This window comes from Myotis daubentonii, chromosome 3, assembly GCF_963259705.1.
Source record: "Myotis daubentonii chromosome 3, mMyoDau2.1, whole genome shotgun sequence".
Lineage (NCBI taxonomy): Eukaryota > Metazoa > Chordata > Mammalia > Chiroptera > Vespertilionidae > Myotis > Myotis daubentonii.
Window position 1 is genome coordinate 73,365,663 of NC_081842.1, and position 15,227 is coordinate 73,380,889.

Below are 15,227 nucleotides of genomic sequence, written 5' to 3' on the forward strand. Positions count from 1 at the left end.
CCGGGCAGGGGGTGCACCATGAGGTCCCCTGTAAAGCCTTGCTGGGTGGGGGTCATGGCCTGAGATCTCTCATCAAGCCCTGCCGGGCAGGGGGGCACGGTCTGAGATCCCCCTTCAAGCCTCACTGCGGGGGGAGTGGCACAGCCTTAGGTCCCCTGGCCTGGTGCCTGGGGGGTGGGTGCAGCCTCAGGGCCCCTGCCAAGCCCTGCCTGATGGGAGGCACAGCCTCAGATCCCCCGTCAAGCCCTGATAGGTGGAGGGTGTAGCCTCAGGTCCCCCGTCAAGCCCTGATGGGTGGAGGGCACAGCCTTAGGTCCCCTGGCCCGGTGCCAGGCGGGGGGCACAGCCTCAGGTCTCCTGCCTCTGCCCAGCACCATGCAGCTGCAGGTCCCTGCTGATTGCTCTTTAAGGCTTGTTATGGGAACTTAGCCTCCACTGTGGGCACAGCCATCTTGTGTTATGGAAACCCCATCTCTGCTGTGGGCCCCACCATCTTTGTGATGGCATGACAGTCAATTTGCATATTCCATCTTTATTAGATAGGATTATATTATTTTCCATATGAAGAATTGTAAATCTAGGTTTGCCCCATCTTGTATACCGCAAGGACAAAGAAAATTTACTAATGTTTTGCACAGCAGAGGTGATCAGGAGAAGCTGTTTGGGAACTCCAGGAATAGGAAGGATATTTTTTGATTTTTACCTATGATTAAAATAACAAAATACATTTCAAATGTTATTGGTTACATGCTTAGACTTTTAAATTTCAAATCTCTTGCTATTGTTTTTGTTGTTATCTTACTAGCAATGCTATTTAAACTGATTTGCTTTATTGATACCCAACTCATATTTTTCTCAAACACCAGCTTTAAATTTATTATATAACAAAATACATAACATGTAATTTAATACATAATTATAAATAAATTAATATATAATATATAATAATTAATTATAATTAAATTATATAATATATAATCCTGCTTCCAACACACTTAGAAACTTAAGCAATATAAATAATATTTAACCTAATTTGCTAAAAATAAATAGCCAATGTTATGAAAGTATTATAATTGTTTAAGAATACTAAACTTTTGGAGAGAAGGAAGTATAGGTTAGTGTTGTGTTCTCTAACCTTTTTTTTTTTTAGTGACACTTTTTGCTGCTTTGATATTTTTTGTCTTTTTAAAAAAATGTATTTTTATTGATTTCAGAGAGGAAGAGAGAGATAGCAACATCAATGATGAGAGAGAATCATTGGTCAGCTGCTGAGGATCGAGCCCACAACCTGGGCATGTGCCCTTGACCGGAATCGAACCTGGGACCTTTCAATCCGCAGGCTGACACTTTATCCACTGAGCCAAACAAGCTAGGGCTTTTTCTGCTTTTGAAATGAGCTCTCAATTACAAAATATTAAACTACACTCATTGGCCCAGTATGAACAAGCCCACAAGTAAGGACAGACAGCAGCAGCGGGTGCAAGAGGTGGGAAGTGAGGTGGAGCAGTGGTTACAGATGTTCACAGGAAGCTGAAACTGCCCAGGAGGCTGTGCCCTAATATTAGCACAGGTTAGAGTAGTCGCTACCTTGGTGGGTGGCCTCAGTGTATTTGGGTTCAGATTCTACATGGTAATACAATTTCTTCCAGTTAAGGTTTTTGGCTTGGAGCAAGCACAAAGTGGCCCAAAGTCTATTAGTTTTTCAAAGTACTGTCTTAGACCTGCTAGATGTACTGAGAGACTTCAGGAGCTCTACATCTCAGGGATTTCCTGGCTGGTTACATAGCTCGGCCAAGATCCAAATGTCGTTAGTACAGCATGCCCTTCTGTATTCCCCTTGGCAATAGTATAAATGTTGTTGTTTTGTAACTTGCTGGAAATAACATCAACTTTTAAATGACATTCTTTAATCTGAAACTGAAGTTCATTTTCATTGGGAATATCCTTCCATGCTGCGAGGAAGGCTTGGCTCTCCGTTTTGTCATCTTCTACAAAATGCACATTGAGTGGGATGAGATGACTGAAGTAGAAGGCATTGATATTGTCTTTCACAGCCACCTGCGGGTTATTCAGAGGTTCCATCTTCATGACTGGGCCCAGGTGTTGAGAGGCAGGGAGACATCAATGCCCTGGTCTGGCACCAGTGGGTATGGATGGTCAGAGGAGTGCTGGGGATGACACCAAAGCTATTCTTGTTAAACTGGATTGTGAAGTCTGTAGCAGAGCTTTGTTGGTGTAATTCATGTCCATATAGATGTTCCCTCGGTGATGATTAAATGTTCCAGAAATCTCCAAGCCTTTATCCTTTACTGCAGGCAGCCAGACAGCCTCAGGAGCCACATACCCAGCAGGTGGCATGCCTATGCCTGTTGAGTTCAATAGATCATCCAGACCACTGCTGACCATAGCAGCAGGAGGTGAAGGAGCAAAGGTTTAGGCACTGGTGATGGAATGAAGGATTGTGCCACCAGGATATCTAGTTCTTCTCTCAAGAGATCCACGGCTCCTTCCTACATGGAGGATACCTTGGCACATTGACTGAGGGACCAAGGTCAAGGTTTAAAAGGTCACCCAGAAGGTCACCTTGAGAGAGGATACCCTGAGGCTGTTCCAGGTTGGTGGTAGTGGTGGTGCCAACAGGGCTATTGCACCTGCATCAGTGCTCCCATGATGTATTGGCAAGTGCTTGCGACAGATTCCATGACTTTGTTTCACAAAAGCATTGGGAGGCTTGTGGTACTGCTACAGAAGACTGGAGAAAGACCAAGCAACGCCCAGAGAAATGGAGTTACACTTTATTATTATTATTATACCGGTAGGCTCAGACAAAAAGATGTCTTTCAAATTCTGAACCAAATGACGAAACCGGTTTGGCTCAGTGGATAGAGCTTTGGCCTGCGGACTGAAGGGTCCCAGATTTGATTCCGGTCAAGGGCATGTACCTGGGTTGCGGGCACATCCCCAGTAGGAGATGTGTGTTTCTCTCTCATCAATGTTTCTAACTCTCTATCTTTCTCCCTTCCTCTCTGTAAGAAATCAATAATAAAAAAAAATTCTGAACCAAAAACATGGAAGGAATTTTCTCTATTTATACTTTTTCTAGTTCTTTGTCTCCTAAATTTGGAATGAGACTTTCAGGCCTTCTGAGAAAGAGGCCTGTGTGCTGGGACCATATCTCAAGGCCTGGCCTGGTGCCAGCACTGACAACTCTGTCTGGGGCATAGTTTATGGCCTCTCTGGAATGGGAGTAGTCTTATTTTCCTATTATTTAAACAAGCAAGCATTTACAGAAGCCAAAATAGCAGGGTTAAAATTTCAAACACCAGTTTTTATATAAGATGGAGGTTATTATGCTTCATTACACAGTAACCAAAAACCACTGTGGCAGATTCGCTCACCCAGCAGAGTTGGCTCAATATTTGTCTCCTCAGAGTTCAGATAAGACTACTTCTTTGGCTCTGATAGGGTTCGTTGAGAGAAGCCACCAATAAATATCTCGAAGCTCAGAATGACTAGAAACCCATGTTGCCACGCTCAAGACCTGCTGTACCAGCTCCTGTGTTTCTGATGGCAATAAGCAGAGTTGTTGGGTAACAACTCTAGGAATTTCATTAGGACTTTTACTGCTGAAAGCATCACTGCTGAGTTGGATGAGATAGCCGGCAATTACCCACTCACAGATGCTCTGAGCCGCTCTGTCATCTTTCGGATTGTAATTGGACAGGCAGTGCAGGAAGAAAATCTGTCCCCATTCAGTGCACTCATTCAGGGCTATCAGCAGCTTATTAATGTCCTATGGGTTCAGTTCTAGTAAGTTGCTGTTTGGGTAAGACTCACTGATTTCAGGTAACAAGCTACAGCAGAAGCCATCACTATTGGATTTAAATCTGCTCTGAGATCCTGCAGAGAATCCAGAAGTCCCTGGTGGTCCACGATTTGGGCATTGATATAATGGAGTTTTGCCACACAGACTACTTCTGTTTTCTGCACATAGGGATCTGTGTCTTTCAAGCACGACTGAGGGGCTCACAGAGAGGTTCTGCAATCTTGTCCACTCAGTTGCACCCCATGGTTCTGACTGCCAGGGCCAGGACTAAAGGATTGGGATCTTCACAGTCTTTCACAACAGCTGTTGACAGCCATGATGGCCATGCCTGGCTGCCTGGGCATAGTTCATCAAGCTAAGCGATAGGCTACATCTGGAGAAGAAAGCTAACATCCTTTCCTGCAGTCAGAAAAGCAGTCACTTTCTTCACAGCCTCCTTCCTCTTTTCTTTCTTTCCATTGTTGAGTTCAGCTTTTAATACAAAAAGGACAGTGTGTGTGTGTGTGGGGGGGGGGGGTGCAAGGGCAGGGGGTAAAGGGGAGCTATGGGGGAAAAAAGAGGAACAACTGTAATAATCTGAACAATAAAGATTTATTTTAAAAAAGATTTCTCCTTTTTTATTGGTTGTGAAGTACTTGAAGGCCGTCATGGTGTTGGATCTTTTATGTCACCTGAGGCAAGAGCGGGGGTGGCAGAAACAGCCAGAAAACATGTGAGTGCTGTAATGGTTTCCTGCATGTCAAGGGTCCTTGAACTGTTTTTTGACTATACATTTCCCAATACCAATATTTTTTAGTGCAGTCCATGTATATTCATAAATAAATGAATGTATTATATGTTATAAAGAACATTCAAAAATAGGAAATATATTAATATTTAAATATAATTGTATTTTATCTGATATATTGATATGTTTAATAAGAGCATTATTATTAAATATTCTTTATTGTTTTAGAAAACGTTTTTTCAGCATTTTCTTATCTAGCAATTCAAAGTTCTGGTTCTGTATTTTGTTTTAATTCTGTCTTTCTGGAAGGAAAAACCACAAAGATATGCAGATTAAAATGAAAAAAAATGTATAAATGGCTTAAAAATTTTAATTGTGACACCAATTTTTCTTTTTTTTTTTTTACAATATATTTTTATTGATTTCATAGAGGAGAGGGGAGGGAGAGAAAGAAATATCAATGGTGAGAGAGAATCATTGATCAGCTGCCTCCTGCATGCCCCTATTGGGGGTTGAGCCCACAGCCCATCATGTGCCCTTGACTGGAATTGAATCTGGGACCCTTTAGTCCACAGGCCAATGCTCTATCCACTGAGCCAAACCAGGTTGGGCTTGACACTAATTTTTTAATGCTGTCCACATACAGACCCCAAATTTACTAAAACTCTTTTTAAATAGGATAGGAAACTTTGTTTTCAAGCTATTGATTGGATAGCTATGATAACATCACTCTTTCAGAAACCAAATGATGGAAACATTTCCAAATGCACATTTTCAAAATTCCTTCTCTGTAGCACAAGTTTTTGCTTTTTATTAAATGACGATTTCACTCATTATTAAAGTGTTACTTTTTCCTCAGAAAGAAAGATAACATTAATGTATTTTTAAAAAATCTGCTGAACAGCATGCTATTCATAGCAATTTTTCATTACAAGAGAGGTCAATAAATTAGGAACGCTTGTCAGTTGCAAAAGAACAATGTGTAACATGCCCAGTTTAAGAACTCTCAAGTGCTTTGCCATGAGATTACTAGAGGACCTCTATTTTCAATGACTCTTAACTGCTGGCTACATAATAAAATCACTTGGAGCCTTAAAAAACAAGCAAAATAGAAACAAATGAACAAACAAAACCCCCATCCCACCGGTTTCTAGGCCCCACCCCTAGAGGAGTCTGATTTAATTGCTATGCAGAGGGACACAGAAGGTGGTATTTTTCAAAAACATCCCAGGTTATTCTCACATGCAGTCAAGATGGAGAACCATTGTTATGCTTTGGACAAAACTTTCCTTGAATACCCCCTGTATGACAAAATATTTTACATATTCTAATTAAGCTAATATAACCCATAAATTCACTTAAATGAACACAAGTCAATAGCAGTACATTGCAGCATCCAGGAGGAGAAAGACTATGGCTGCCATGTCAAACCTTCTGTTTGGGTGAACTTGTAAATGTGTACTCTTCTCTTTAGTGTGGTTTTTTTTTTTAAAAATTGTGGTAAAAACAAAGCACATAGAATTTACTGTCTTAATCATTTTTAAGTGTGCAGTTCAGTGGAGTTGACTGTATTGACATTATTGTATAACTGATCTCTAGAACTTTTTCATCTTGCAAAACTAAAACTCTATACCCATGGAACAACAACTCCTCATTCCCTCCTCCTCCCAGCACAGGGCAATCACCATTTTATTTTCCGTTTCCATAATTTTGACTACTCTGGTTATCTTGTCTAAATAAAACCATATAGTATTTGATCTTTAGTGAGCCTTTAGTAACTAGTTATGTGGACCTTGCTTGTCTTGTGACCATCTCAGAGAGGGAGGGGTGAAGGAAGAGAGCTTTGTTTATAAACTATTAAATATTGATTACGATTATTTTTTAATTATTTTATTAAAAATATTTTTATTGATTTCAGAGAGGAAGGGAAAGGGAGACATAGAAACATCAATGATGAGAGAGAATCATTGATTGGCTGCCTCCTGCACATCCCACACTGGGGATCGATCTCACAACCTGGACATGTGCCCTGACTGGGAATCGAACTGTGGCCCCCTGGTTCATAGGTCAACGCTCAACCACTGAGCTACTCTGACCGGCCTTTTTCTTTTAAACAAAAATTTATAAATGAAAGTTCTAGCATTTTCTTTTTTTTTTTTATTGCTTAAAGTATTACAAAGGGTATTACATATGTATCCATTTTATCCCCCCGCCCTAGACAGTCCCCTAGCCTCCCCTATCACCCAGTGTCTTATGTCCATTGGTTATGCTTATATGCATGCATACAAGTCCTTTAGTTGATCTCTTACCCCCCTACCTCCTGCCCCCCAACCCTCCCCGGCCTTCCCGCTGCAGCTCGACAATCTGTTTGAGGCAGCTCTGCCTCTGTATCTATTATTGTTCAAAAGTTTATAATGGTCTCTATTGTCCACGAATGAGTGAGATCATGTGGTATTTTTCCTTTATTGACTGGCTTATTTCACTTAGCATAATGCTCTCCAGTTCCATCCATGACGTTGCAAATGGTAAGAGTTCCTTCCTTTTTACAGCAGCATAGTATTCCATCGTGTAGATATACCACAGTTTTCTAATCCATTCATCTACTGATGGGCACTTAGGCTGTTTCCAGATCTTAGCTATGGTGAATTGTGCTGCTATGAACATAGGGGTGCATATATCCTTTCTGATTGGTGTTTCTGGTTTCTTGGGATATATTCCTAGAAGTGGGATCACAGGGTCAAATGGGAGTTCCATTTTCAGTTTTTTAAGGAAACTCCATACTGTCTTCCATAGTGGCTGGACCAGTCTGCATTCCCACCAGCAGTGCACAAGTGTTCCTTTTTCTCCACATCCTCTCCAGCACTTGTCGTTTGTTGATTTGTTGATGATAGCCAGTCTGACAGGTGTGAGATGGTACCTCATTGCTGTTTTGATTTGCATCTCTCGAATGATTAGTGACTTTGAGCATGTTTTCATATGTCTCTTGGCTTTCTGAATGTCCTCTTTTGAAAGGTGTCTATTTAGGTCCTTTGCCCATTTTTTGATTGGATTGTTTATCTTTCTTTTGTTAAGTTGTATGAGTTCCCTATAAATTTTGGAGATTAGGCCCTTATCAGATATGTCATTGGCAAATATGTTTTCCCACACAGTGGGTTTTCTCGTTGTTTTGTTGATGGTTTCTTTTGCTGTGCAGAAGCTTTTTATTTTGATGTAGTCCCATTTGTTCATTTTTTCTTTAGTTTCAAGTGCCCTAGGAGCTGTATCAGTGAAGAAATTGCTTCGGCATATGTCTGAGATTTTCTTGCCTTTGGATTCTTCTAGAATTTTTATGGTATCCTGTCGTACATTTAAGTCCTTTATCCATTTTGAGTTTATTTTTGTGTATGGTGTAAGTTGGTGGTCTAGTTTCATTTTCTTGCATATATCTGTCCAATTTTCCCAACACCATTTATTGAAGAGACTATCTTGGCTCCATTGTATGTTCTTGCCTCCTTTGTCAAATATTAATTGAGCATATTGGTTCGGGCCGATTTCTGGGGTCTCTATTCTATTCCATTGATCTATATGCCTATTCTTGTGCCAGTACCAGGCAGTTTTGAGAACAGTGGCTTTGTAATACAACTTGATATCTGGTATTGAGATCCCACCTACTTTGTTCTTTTTCAGGATTGCTGCAGCTATTCGGGGTCTTTTTTTATTCCAGATGAATTTTTGGAGAGTTCGTTCTAGATCTCTGAAGTATGCTGTTGGTACTTTAATGGGAAGTGCGTTGAATTTATAGATTGTTTTGGGTAGTATGGACATTTTGATGATGTTGATTCTACCAATCCATGAACACGGTATGTTCTTCCATCTGTTTATGTCTTCCTCTATGTCTTTTTTCAACGTCCTGTAGTTTTCTGAGTAGAGGTCTTTTACCTCTTTAGTTAAGTTTATTCCTAGGTAGCTTAGTTTTTTCGGTGCAATGGTAAACGGGATTGTTTTTATAATCTCTCTTTCTGAAAGTTCACTATTGGTGTATAGAAATGCCTCAGAGTTCTTGGGGTTAATTTTGTATCCTGCTACATTGCCAAATTCATGTATTAAGTCTAGTAGCTTTTTGATGGAATCTCTAGGGTTTTGTATGTATAATATCATGTCGTCTGCAAATAAGGACAGTTTTACTTCCTCTTTTCCAATTTGGATGCCTTTTATTTCTTCTTCTTGCCGAATTGCAATGGCTAACACTTCCAGTACTATGTTGAACAGGAGTGGTGAGAGGGGGCATCCCTGTCTTGTTCCTGTTCTTAGGGGAAATGGTGTTAGTTTTTGTCCGTTGAGTATGATGTTGGCTGTGGGCCTGTCATATATGGCTTTTATTATGTTGAGGTATGATCCTTCTACTCCCACCTTGCTGAGAGTTTTTATCAAAAATGGGTGTTGAATTTTGTCAAATGCTTTTTCTGCATCAATTGATATGACCATGTGGTTTTTTTCTTTCAATTTGTTTATGTGATGTATCACGTTTATTGATTTGCGGATATTGTACCATCCTTGCATCCCTGGGATAAATCCTACTTGGTCATGGTGTATGATCTTTCTGATGTACTGCTGGATCCGATTTGCTAAGATTTTGTTGAGGATTTTGGCATCTATGTTCATGAGGGATATTGGCCTGTAATTCTCTTTCATTGTGTTGTCTTTACCTGGTTTTGGTATTAGGGTGATGCTGGCTTCATAGAATGAGCTTGGAAGTGTTCCTTCCTCTTGAATTTTTTGTAGTAGTCTGAGGAGGATAGGTTTTAGTTCTTCCTTGAATGTTTGGTAAAACTCCCCTGTGAAGCCATCTGGTCCTGGGCTTTTGTTTGATGGAAGCTTTTTGATGACTGCTTCAATTTCTTCCATAGTTATTGGCCTGTTGAGATTTTTAGATTCTTCCTGATTGAGTTTTGGAATGCTGTATTTTTCTAGGAATTTGTCCATTTCCTCCAGGTTGTCTAGTTTGTTGGAGTAAAGCTGTCCATAGTATTTTTTAACAATCATTTGTATTTCTGTGGGGTCTGTTGTTATTTCGCCTTTATCGTTTCTGATTTTATTTATTTGGGTCCTCTCTCTCTGCTTCTTGGTGAGTCTGGCTAGAGGTTTATCAATCTTGTTTATCCTTTCAAAGAACCAGCTCTTGGTTTCATTGATTTTCTGTATTGTTTTTTTGGTCTCTATGTCATTTATTTCTGCTCTAATCTTTATTATCTCCTTCCTTCTGCTCACTCTGGGGTTTTCTTGTTGCTCTCTTTCTAATTCTTTGAGTTGTAGAGTTAGATGATTTACTACCATTTTTTCTTGTTTTTTGAGATAGGCCTGTAGAGCTATAAAGTTCCCTCTCAGGACTGCTTTCAATGTGTCCCATAGGTTTTGGATTGTTGTGTTTTCATTGTCATTAGTTTCCAGGATGTTTTTAATTTCTTCTTTGATCTCATTGGTAACCCAATCAATATTTAATAGCATGCTATTCAGCTTCCAGGTGTTTGAGTATTTTGGGTTGTTTTTATTGTAGTTTATTTCTAATATTATGCCATCGTGGTCTGCGAAGACGCATTTTATGATTTCAATCTTCTTGAATTTGGGGATACTTTGCTTGTGACCCAATATGTGGTCTATTTTTGAATATGTCCCATGAGCACCTGAGAAGAACGTATATTCTCTGGCTTTGGGGTGAAGTGTTCTGAAGATGTCTATTAAGTCCATCTGATCTAGTGAGTCATTTAGGATTGCTGTATCTTTGCTGATTGTTTGTCTATAGGACTTATCCAGTGCTGTCAATGGTGTATTAAAGTCCCCTACTCTGATTGTATTGTTGTCGATCTCTCCTTTGATATTTTCCAGGAGTTTTTTTATGAATTTGGGTGCTCCTACATTGGGTGCATATATGTTTACCAGGGTTATATCTTCTTGTTGTATTGATCCCTTTACTATTATGAAGTGGCCTTCCTTATCTCTTGTTAAGGCCTTCACTTTGAGGTCTATTTTGTCCGATATAAGTATTGCTACCCCAGCTTTCTTTTCCTTTCCATTTACCTGAAAGATATTTTTCCATCCTTTCACTTTCAGTCTGTGTGAGTCCCTTCTAATGAGGTGGGTTTCTTGTAGACAGCAGATGTATGGGTCATGTTTTTTTATCCATTCAGCCACTCGATGTCTTTTGGTTGGAGCTTTTAGTCCGTTTACGTTTAAAGTTATTATTGAAAGGTACTTGTTTGTAGCCATTTCTTTTTGTGTGTGTGTGTGGCTGTTTTCTTTCTGAGCTTTTTATTTCTTCTTTTTATACCAGTCCCTTTAGCATTCCTTGCATTGCTGGCTTGGTGGTGACAAACTCCCTTAGTCTTTTTTTGTCTGTGAAGCTTCTTATTTCCCCTTCAAGTTTGAATGATAGCCTTGCTGGATAGAGTATTCTTGGATTCAGTCCTTTGCTTTGCATCACTTTGTAAATTTCAGTCCATTCTTTTCTGGCCTGATGTGTTTCTGTTGAGAAGTCATTTGACAATCTAATGGGAGATCCCTTGTATGTAACTTTCCGTCTCTCTCTTGCAGCCTGTAAGATTCTCTCTTTGTCCTGAACATTTGCCATGGTGATTATGATGTGTCTTGGTGTGGGTCTTTTCGGGTTCACCTTGTTTGGGACTCTCTGGGCTTGTGTGACTTTTTTCTTCCCCACCTCAGGAAAGTTTTCTGATATTATTTCTTCGAGTAGGTTTTCTAATCCTTGTTCATCTTTCTGTTGTTCTGGTACTCCTATTATTCGTATGTTGTTTCGTTTCATGTTGTCCCAAAGCTCCCTTAGGCTCTCCTCCTGTCTTTTAATTTTTTTCTCCAATTGCAGTACATTTTGGGTGTGTTTTGCTTCCTTGTCTTCTAATTCACTTATTCGGTCCTCTGCTTCTCCTAGTCTACTGTTGATACTTTCAATGGAGTTTTTCATTGCAGCTATATCACTCTTCATTTCTTCTTGGGTCTTACTTAGGTTGTTGATTTTTTCATCTGTTTCTTCTAGCTTCTTCCATATGTTATCGATTTTTTCATCTGTTTCTTCTAGCTTCTTCCATATGTTATCGATTTTTTCATCTGTTTCTTCTTGCTTCTTGCAGAGGTTGTCGATTTTTTCCTCCATCCGGTTTATGCACTCTAGGATCCTTATTCTGAATTCTTTATCTGTCATGTTGCATGCCTCTGTATTACTTAGCTGCTTTTCTGGAGAGTCCTCCTTCTCTTTCCTTTGGGGGTTTCTTTGTCTACCCATGTTTGATCTCACTGACATATCTAGACGTTGAGTTGTTCAGTGGTTGCTCCCTTGGTGGCAGTGACTCCTTGGTCTGTGGTTGCTCTTCGGGCGGTTGTGGTAGCAGCTGCTCTTCAGTTGTCAGCAGCTCCTCTGGTGGGTGCTGTTCACAGCTGTGGTGGCTCTTCCGGCTGGTGGGGCAAGGTTTCACGTACAGCTGCTGTTCCTCAGCAGAGGATGAGGTGCTCAGGAGGTTGCTGTTGCTTGGATCTGCTGCGTTGATTTAAAGGCACAAAATACAACACAACAAGGCACCACGTACCAGGCACTATACACAAATATATTCACGATATTAATAACCCCAATTAAAGGTGACCACCTGAATTAAGAGAATTAGGGGATAAGGAAGAAGGAAGAGAAAAAGATAAAAGAGAAAAAGGAAAAGAAAAGTAGGGACCAAAAAAAGGGAGTGCAAAAATGAAATTGGGAAAAAGGAAGGCGGAAAATAAAAGCGAGAAAAGAAAAGAAAAAAAAAAAAAGAGCGAAAAGAGAGAATGAAGTGGAAGAGGGAAGAGACTTTTTATATGAGGAGAATACTCCTATAGAACAGCCATTAATCCCAACAAATTCCAGCAACAGCTCCCTGGATATGAATGCAAACTAGAAACAACCAATAATATAACGATGAAAATAGAATGGTGAACACTAATCCCAAAATAAAATAAAGAAAAAATAAAATGGCACTTTAAAAAATGGTAAAATGGTAGCAGTAATAATACTGGTTAAAAATAAGAAGGTAGTAATTAAAAGGGTAAAATCAGGTGATGGAAAAAGAAGAAAAGAAAGAAAAAAAAAAGAACAGAAAAAAAAAGAATGAAAAAAAAATTGGTTTCTTAGTTAAAAAGTGAAAAAAGAAAAAAAATTGCAGTAGTGAAGGTCCTTCGTTTCTTCTATTCTTCAGTGTGGCTCGCCTTAGACCTTCCAGGTATTCAGGAGAGTGTTGAGTTTCCCTGCGATATACTGTTCCTCTGTGTTGTAAACCACAGTCCTTATTTTAAAGCATGCCGCATTTATTTCCCAGACTGCCTTATTTTGTGTTTAGCAAAGAGTCAGTTTGTGGGTCAGCCTCTGGGTGGCAGTGTTCTGGGGTTGGCCTCTGAGGCTATAGGGCCTCTCTGTCCAGTGGAAGTTCACTGCCCAGAGCTGACTGTGTAATAGTTAGTTACCGGCGCTATGTTGTTGCTGGGATTGAAAATCCCCCTATAGGCCAGACCCTGTTAACTCCCAGGGACTGATCAGGTTATCTTAATCCTTGATCTCGTACAGGGTGGAATCTGGGTGTGGCTGTGCTCCTTGCCTGGGGGCTGGGGGGAGGAGACTCCCTCTCAGGAGCGGGTGGCTGCCCCAGTCCCGGGCTCTGGGGTGTCTCAGCACTCAATTCACTACCACCTCTCCCGGCTCCCCCTCTTTCCCCAGTCTCTCCCCAGATTCCACTCCCCAGCACACTCTCCCTCTCTTCAGCACAGGTGAGTGTCTGTATCCGAAATGTCCCATGAACAGGATTCAGTGAAAACAAACAAACAAATGCCGGCCGCGGAAACGGGGAAGGCTTGGTTTCTGTAAGCTTCTTCTCTTACCGGGACTGCATGGTCAGGTCAGCTCTTCAGGCTGCCCCCTTTAGGCTCAGTCCTCCGTGATCACAGAACCCAGCTCTCAATTTCCCTGGCGGCGCCAGGAATCCCGCGGTTCTCCTTTCCCCCCGTCAGGGGCTGTGCCTGTCCCAAGGGACGCGGCTGTCTGCCACGCGGTCTCCCTCCGACTCTCTGGGCTCAGAGGTCTGGCAAACTTTCCTGCCCAAATCCCTGGTTTTTTTTTTACCTTACCAGGGGAGTTCTGCTCTTCCCGGCTGTAAACCCTCTCACCAGCTGAGCAATTTCGCCAATTCGGTGTGGGTGTTACTAGCTTCAGCTGCTCGTTCCATTTGCTCCGGGACACAACCTGGGACACGTCTGCCTATATCGCCGCCATCTTGGTTCTCCTCTCTAGCATTTTCTATCTCCAGTCCAATGGATGGACTTGTATAACTCACTGTCAGTGTCCTCCAGCCAGAGACCACCAAGAGGTCACTTGGAGTTTATTACTCATCACAGCAAGGGCGAACACGCACTATGTAACAGTGGCACGTTTCAATAAGAGGATGTTAAAAAGGCTTTTTATAGGACTTGGGCTTTGATGGGTGATTCTGAGGAGAGTCTAAGGAAGCAGAGATTCACTCTGCAAGGATGCTGTCAGGTAGTGAGGGTAATTCTATGATTGGGTATCTGAATGAATCTCATCTGTAGACGGGAAGAGGATAAAGCTGTACTTGGCAAAGAAGCAGCAGAAACTCATACAATCCAGGAGAGAGGGCTGTTTGGTATTTTGGGAGTTTTTCCCAGGGCCCATATTTGGATCTGTGGTTAGACAAAATTATGAAGTGGCCCTGTTTTGTCTCATTCTACTGTGACCTTGTTTCTGATGCCGCTCAGTGAGACTGTGAATGTGCCACAGGAGGAAAGCCTGGGCTAGCCACTAAGTTCAGTCCAGTCTGTGGTACCACTGAGACCTACCCTGAGGGTCAGACCAGTGCCTAGATTTCGGGGCCAACTGCTGTCTTCTCCACTACTTTTGTAGATATGGAGGTTTGGAATCAGGGAACCTGTGATTCAACCTCAGTGTCACCACTAACCAGCAGTGTGATCATGGGCAAATGACTTACTCTCTGTCACTTTCCTTTCCTACCTGCTGTCTATCTCACAGTAACATAGTGAGCCTTAAAAGAGATAAAGCATCGAGCGTGCTGAACAGATTACTTCTTATAGGGGGAGAACTCAGGTTGCAATAATAGCTTCTTTTTAGCTCTCTCTCATGGGAGATTCTTTTATTCATTTAAGAAACAGTTATTGGCCCTGGCCAGGGTGGCTCAATTGGATGAGTGTCATCCCGTGCACCAAAAGGTCACCAGTTTGATTCCCAGTCAGGGCAACCGGTCCATGTTTCTCTCTCTTCCTCTCCCTCTCTCTTCCTCTCTTTAAAAAAATCAGTACAACATATATAAATATATATATATATATACATATATATATATATATATATATATTTTTTTTTTTTTTTACAAAGGGGTGACTACCCTGTGCCAATCACTGTGTTAGGTAACTGTGCTAGGTGAATAAGACTTACAAGGCCTCTGCCCGCACAGAACCCACAATCCAGAATGGGTTTCAGACAATTAAGTGAACTATTAAACAGAGGGTGAAGGGCTCTGGGAAGGGGGTCTACAGGAATCCCTAAAGTAGCTTAGCAGGACTGGGCAATGACCTGTAGGAGAAAGGGATGTTTACGCTGGTATCTAATAGATAGACAGAAGTTATCTGGGGAAGAAT

At 41.2% G+C, this 15,227-nt stretch overlaps 1 pseudogene; it reads right to left on the minus strand.

The window, feature by feature from the left end:
• Window positions 1-1,694: 1,694 nt before the first annotated feature.
• Window positions 1,695-4,475, minus strand: LOC132229287 (AP-2 complex subunit beta-like; annotated as a pseudogene).
• Between the last annotated feature and the right edge of the window lie 10,752 nt (window positions 4,476-15,227).